Consider the following 6,038-nt stretch of genomic DNA (forward strand, 5'->3'; position numbering starts at 1 on the left):
CCCTCCCCAAATCTTAACTCATTTCTTCACAAAGAGTGAGGACAGGGAAAATAAAATCTCGGTAGTGCTCGTATTATACTCTAAGTCCCTAAGTGCCAAAAAGTTTCATGGACTGTATTTATCAGTGGGGTGAGGGTAATAGTGGTGACAGGAAAATCATGCTGCATCCTTGCTGAATAACTTTAGGGCCAAGAGTTAGAAAGTCAGAGGTTGAGGGAATTATTTTAGTTAAAAATCGTATAAGCTTTATTAAGTCGATTGGGTACAGATGTCAAAATTTAACTAATATCCCAATGGTGGCTTAAGAACTCTTTGCTCTTGATATAAAGCCCCACATGATTAATAAGAACCATTTTTAATGAACTAAGTACCAACAGCAGGTCTGTTAATGTGCAGTTACTGTATATACACAGTCCTCACAACAAACTTGTAAATAATATTAGCCACATTTTACAGGTTTGGAAACAGATTCAGAGAGGGTAACTTGCCCAGAGTGTGCAGGCTTAAATAATGGCAAAGTTGAGATTCTAACAAAGTCTGCATTTCCCACTATACCTCAAAGCTTTCTGTATGAAAGACATGTTTCAAAGGGTTCAACTCTGACAGCATCTTTGCAGCTTTCCTAGCCTCTGGGAATGACTCATTGTTCTGCCACATTTCAAATCTGACCCAGCCCTCAGCATCAGAGCTCTCTGGCAATACAAAGCTAGCCTCACGTCATCCTGTGATCAGAATCATAGATAGCCCTGCTTTAAAAGAGCAACAAGTACCTACCAAAAACAAAGTCTTACAGATGTTTACTAAAAAATGTTTTCTAGATTACGTTAGTAACTACATATAACTCTCTGAAAAACACTCACCTTCCCTCTTTTGGGTTTTGTCTTCTGCTGAAGGTTTGTTTGATCCTTACCACCAGGCCCACGTAATTGCGTAATCTTTTCCATTGTTAACTTAGAGGCCATCTTCCCAAACCACTAAGCTGTGCTTCTGCTAGCGCTTGAATCAAAAATATTATAGAGTTGGTTTTAAGAGCCCGAGAAGCCCCTTACCTTTTAAGAAACATGCATAATAAATATGTGCAGATTTTGCAGATAAAACCAGAAAAACACACATCAGCCTAAAATACACTCTGGTTTAAAACCTGGAACGTTGGTGCTGGGAAGATGAAAGGCAATTTCCTGTTGACTTTTTTTCTTTTTTGATGTGGAGGGTGGAGCAGAGGAAGGAAATGGGATAAGAAAACTGAATTGTCCCAGTAATGTTCTAGGAGACTCAGCCTTAACCATTTCCAAAATGCAATAGAAAAAAAAGTTTCATTAAAATTAAATATAAGTATACACCTTTCATGGGAGGTGTTTGGAGTTAAGGTAACATGTATAGAAAAGGAATTAAAAGAGGGCTTGGAACTCCAAGGTACTAACCAGAATCTTCAGTCATTACACAGAAGGTACACAAATGTGCTGCAGATTGCCATTTATAGTCCAGGAAATGTATTGCCCAACTCTGGGGCCTCACTCCCTGCCTTGAGCATAATGTTAAAAGATAAACTGAGGCATATTAAAAACGATAAGAGCTTATCTGAGCAAAAATCGATGTGAAGCTGGTGCTGACAAACCAGAGGAGGTTAGGAGCGCTCTTCCATTCAGGAGATCAAGAAGAAGCTTTTGCAGAGAAAATGCAGAAGCAAAGCAAGGAAATTATTGATTGGCTACAGCTTAAAGCCTAGTTGGCTGTATGTGGCTGGTTGTCCTTAGGTTTTCATTTCATAACCTTGAGGCATTGACAGGCTTAGGTTTTGGTTTGCTTATGTAGGCCACACAGCACTAGAGCCACCTTAGTCTAATGGCCTCCTGTTGCCTCAGCCAAGTGGCTTGTTAATTTCTTGCATTTGCTACACTACCAGAGGTGTTGATCCAGCTACAGCATGAGGTATTTGCTATGGCACAGACTCTTCCTTGTTTAGCCAACAAGTAATCTAAAGCAATTCTACTATCTCAAATTATCTTACCAAGAAAACCTAGGGACTTCTGTTCTGTAGGTATGGCCTTAGCAAGATCCAGCGATAGTTGCCAGAGAAGCATTGTCTTACCGTGCATTAACAGAGAGAAAAAAGCAAGTAGTGAAAAGGCAAAACGAATAAAGCTTTCAAATAGGAAATAAAGATCTTGATCCGTGATCTCGGGAGAGCTGTCCATCTCAAGATGCTATCTGCTTCTGGAGAGGAACCTCCATAAGCCAATTTTAATTTTAGGTCTCCAGTTGTACAGTTCCAAGAGTCTGGAGGAGCCCTTTTTAACTGGGAGATATGGACCCAAGGTTTAAGGCCCTGAAGTTTGACTGCTGACTTGGTACGGTCCCTTCTAAGGAGGTTCAAGGGTAGTCTTTGTTCTTAGTGATTTCAAATCAGAAGGGTAGGAGAAAACTGGAAATCTTAGTTTGGAGAGTAGCCAGATATTTGAGAAAACTAGAACAATTCAGGATCCAGTCCGGTTTACAGGTATATAACAAAAGCTCAAAGACAGTGAATAGGACTAGAATCTGATATCCACAAGATCGTATTATAATTTTCTACTACAACATAATTTTTTTTATAATCACCCCCATTTCTATCAAAGATAATCACAGTAAGGCTAATTTGTTTGCAGAATAAGTCTAGTCTCATAAAACTTGGGCTGGTTATTTACAGAGGTGCAGTAGGAAGAGTAATTGACCGTATAGGCTCTTTTTAAATCTGTTTTGCTAGGACTTTTCATAAGGAATCTTAGATTGAACTTTTAAAGGCCCTCCAGATTAAGCAGTCAAGTCAAGGATTTGTCATTTCAGACTTCATCTGGAATACCTATAGATTTGGGTGAATTCCTCTCTTCTCAAGGTCCCTAAGATATCCTGAGGTTCTCGGGCCTGCCAGGAAGTGACCTTCCTTACTCACCTGGTAAGGTTTCTTGGAACCCTATAAACAAGATGCCAGGCCAGTTTTTCTTAGGAGCTTTATTGCCTCCATAAAGTCAGCCTTAGTTCCTTAAAACTGTCTGGTCATATCTGATTTTATGCATATTCTCAAATATGACATTCTAGTCAAAGCCTTGGTAATATAACCAAGGCTTCCAATTGTGTCCTGTTATAAGAACATATTCTTATTGGGCTTATATAAATCACTATATTGCCATGAAAATAAGACTACACAACAAATTTCCAAATTCTGGAGGGATCAGGTAGGGAAAAAAACGTTTCACTTTTGTTTACAAAGGTATAATTTACCAAACTGCCTTAAGACAGAAAGGTTTCCTTAAATTTGGAAAACAAAACATTAAGGAATCAGCAGTGTTTCAAAGAAAAAGTTGTAAAAAACATTATAATCATCCTCATCAGTTCATTTAATCATATGTTATTAATTCTTGTTCAGGATGAACCCAGTTTTTTCATTAGCTCTGAAAATTCTTACCCAGTTCACTTTTATGCTCTTAAACTTATCAGAAATCTGTATTCTAGATCTTTCCATGAATCTCTAAAGACAAAGAAGCATTTCTGTGAAAGCATCAGAGTAAAACAATAACTCTCTGCAAATGACAAAGACTTTTAATAAAGTCTTTCCATACCTTTCCTTACCCCCTAGACACATTCTACTTTCCTTCCTACTTTTCACACAGTTGTTTCCTTTCACCCCTATATTTTAGTAGTTTTAAATTACATATAACGATTAGAATTCGTAACCCTTAGAATCCTTACTTCCTAGTGAAAACTAAGAAGCAAGCAACTGTGGACTGTTACACTAGCATTCTGTGGATTGGCACATTTATAAATACATTTCATAATTTCCAGAAGTATATTCTCCCTCACAGTAAATTTTTCCATATGGCATAAAACACGTTTACCAATAAACCCAAATATCTTTAGTTCCTCTGTAATAAGAAGCCAAAGTAGATAAAATGCCAAAAGTAGATAAATTTGTGTTCAGTAATTAATGTTTCAGTATTTTATCTTACTTGGAAATGATCTAGTCAATGAATATCCATAATTTAACTCAGTAGAACTTTCACCTAGTTTCCAAATCGCCCCCCACATACTTTTGTTTTTGTCCTTCTAATAAGAATCACCTCCCTGAAGTCCACATTTCAAAGAAATGGCTCTAAATACTCGAGATGCAGAACGCTTACATCTCAAAGCTCAAAGGCACAGAAAAAGGATGTAAGTTCCACCAAGAAGAACTCTTATTCCCTAAATCCAGATGTTTTATAATATCTGTAAGCCTTCTGAGCTGAATAGAGGAGGTTTTGAGATTGGTAAAAAGGATAGACTTTTCATTGTTTCTAGAGCTGCATTTCTGTTCCTGTCAAAACTCGATTTGTAAGACAAGTAGTTGTTCTTTATTCCTCAAAGAACTGGGTTGCCACCTGAGGCCCAGTGAACCCACCCATCCAACTATATTATCTTCAATTTGCTTCTTTATGTCAGGGAGATTTCCAACTAAGATGAAAATTAAAAGATTCCTATGTTCCAGATTTGGAGCTGTGCATCTTTTGAATGTTTTAGTAAATTCTTCCACAGTGGCCTCAGAATGTTTTTCTTTCCCTCTGGGTACATAATTTCATTTCAGCTTCGTGGAGAAGCCCTTAAAAACAGTTCCTATCAGGCTCTGAATATCAGCTTCCAAAGTAACCAACTTTTTTTTTTTTTTTTTGCATTTTGGCCGCGCTACGCAGCAAGCGGGATGGCATGTGGGATGGTTCCCCGACCAGGGATCGAGCCCCGGCCTCCACAGTGAAAGCACCAAATCCTAACCACTAGGCCATCAAGGAACTCCCCAGAGTGGCCAACTTCTAACCAGAAAGATCACTAAGAAAATCCTTTTAAATATTTTATTAACACGTTTTAGGTGGGACAAACAGTAACTATTCCTGGCAATACTAAACAAACTTTTCTTTTACTTTTAAACCAAAGGTATCCCTATCAAATGACTCAAAAACAAAACCATAGTTTAACCATGGATGCAAGAGGCATCCCCAAAGAAAGTACAAAAGATATTACTCCCCCAGCCCCAAGATCCAGAGCCATTCCCAAAGATAATCAAAGAAAGACAGACTTAGGGCTTCCCTGGTGGCGCAGTGGTTGAGAGTCCGCCTGCCGATGCAGGGGACACGGGTTCGTGCCCCGGTCCGGGAAGATCCCACATGCCGTGGAGCGGCTAGGCCCATGAGCCATGGCCACTGGGCCTGCGCATCCGGAGCCTGTGCTCCGCGACAGGAGAGGCCACAGCAGTGAGAGGCCCGTGTACCGCAAAAAAAAAAAAAAAAAAAAGAAAGAAAGAAAGACAATTCCCCTGGTGGCTGGTGACCCACATTTCTGTCCAGCCATATTTTGGGGGTCCCCAATGTGACAATTGAGCTGCCTGCACACATAAGAACTGCCAACCTGTGTGCCCTGATGGGCAGAAAGCCAAGCCAAGTTCTCAGGACATAACAAGATAAATGAGAAAGCTATAGCTGTCCCTGGGAGTAAAAAGTCCAAGAACCAGTGGGGACTTAAATGAAAGTTCACAAGCCACCATTCAAAGATCTAATTCTTTTATTTTTTATAATAAATTTTATTTATTTATTTTTGGCTTCATTGGGTCTTCATTGCTACACGCGGGCTTTCTCTAGTTGCGGTGAGTGGGGACTACTCTTCATTGCGGTGCGCGGGCTTCTCATTGTGGTGGCTTCTCTTGTTGCGGAGCATGGGTTCTAGGCACATGGGCTCAGTAGCTGTGGCTCGAGGGCTCTAGAGCACAGGCTCAGTAGTTGTGGCACACGAGCTTGGTTGCTCCGCGGTATGTGGGATCTTCCTGGACCAGGGATCGAACCCATGTCCCCTGCATTGGCAGGCGGATTCTTAACCACTATGCCACCAGGGAAGCCCCCAAAGATCTAATTCTTACAAACACTTTTCTCCTGCCAATCTGAATCTAGAATGGAAGGAACACTGTGAAATTGTACCTTGCTCTCTCAACCAGGCACCACAGGTGGAGGTCCAGGAGAACTGCCTTTGGTAAGAATTCTCAC

This window comes from Globicephala melas, chromosome 1 (assembly GCF_963455315.2).
Source record: "Globicephala melas chromosome 1, mGloMel1.2, whole genome shotgun sequence".
NCBI lineage: Eukaryota > Metazoa > Chordata > Mammalia > Artiodactyla > Delphinidae > Globicephala > Globicephala melas.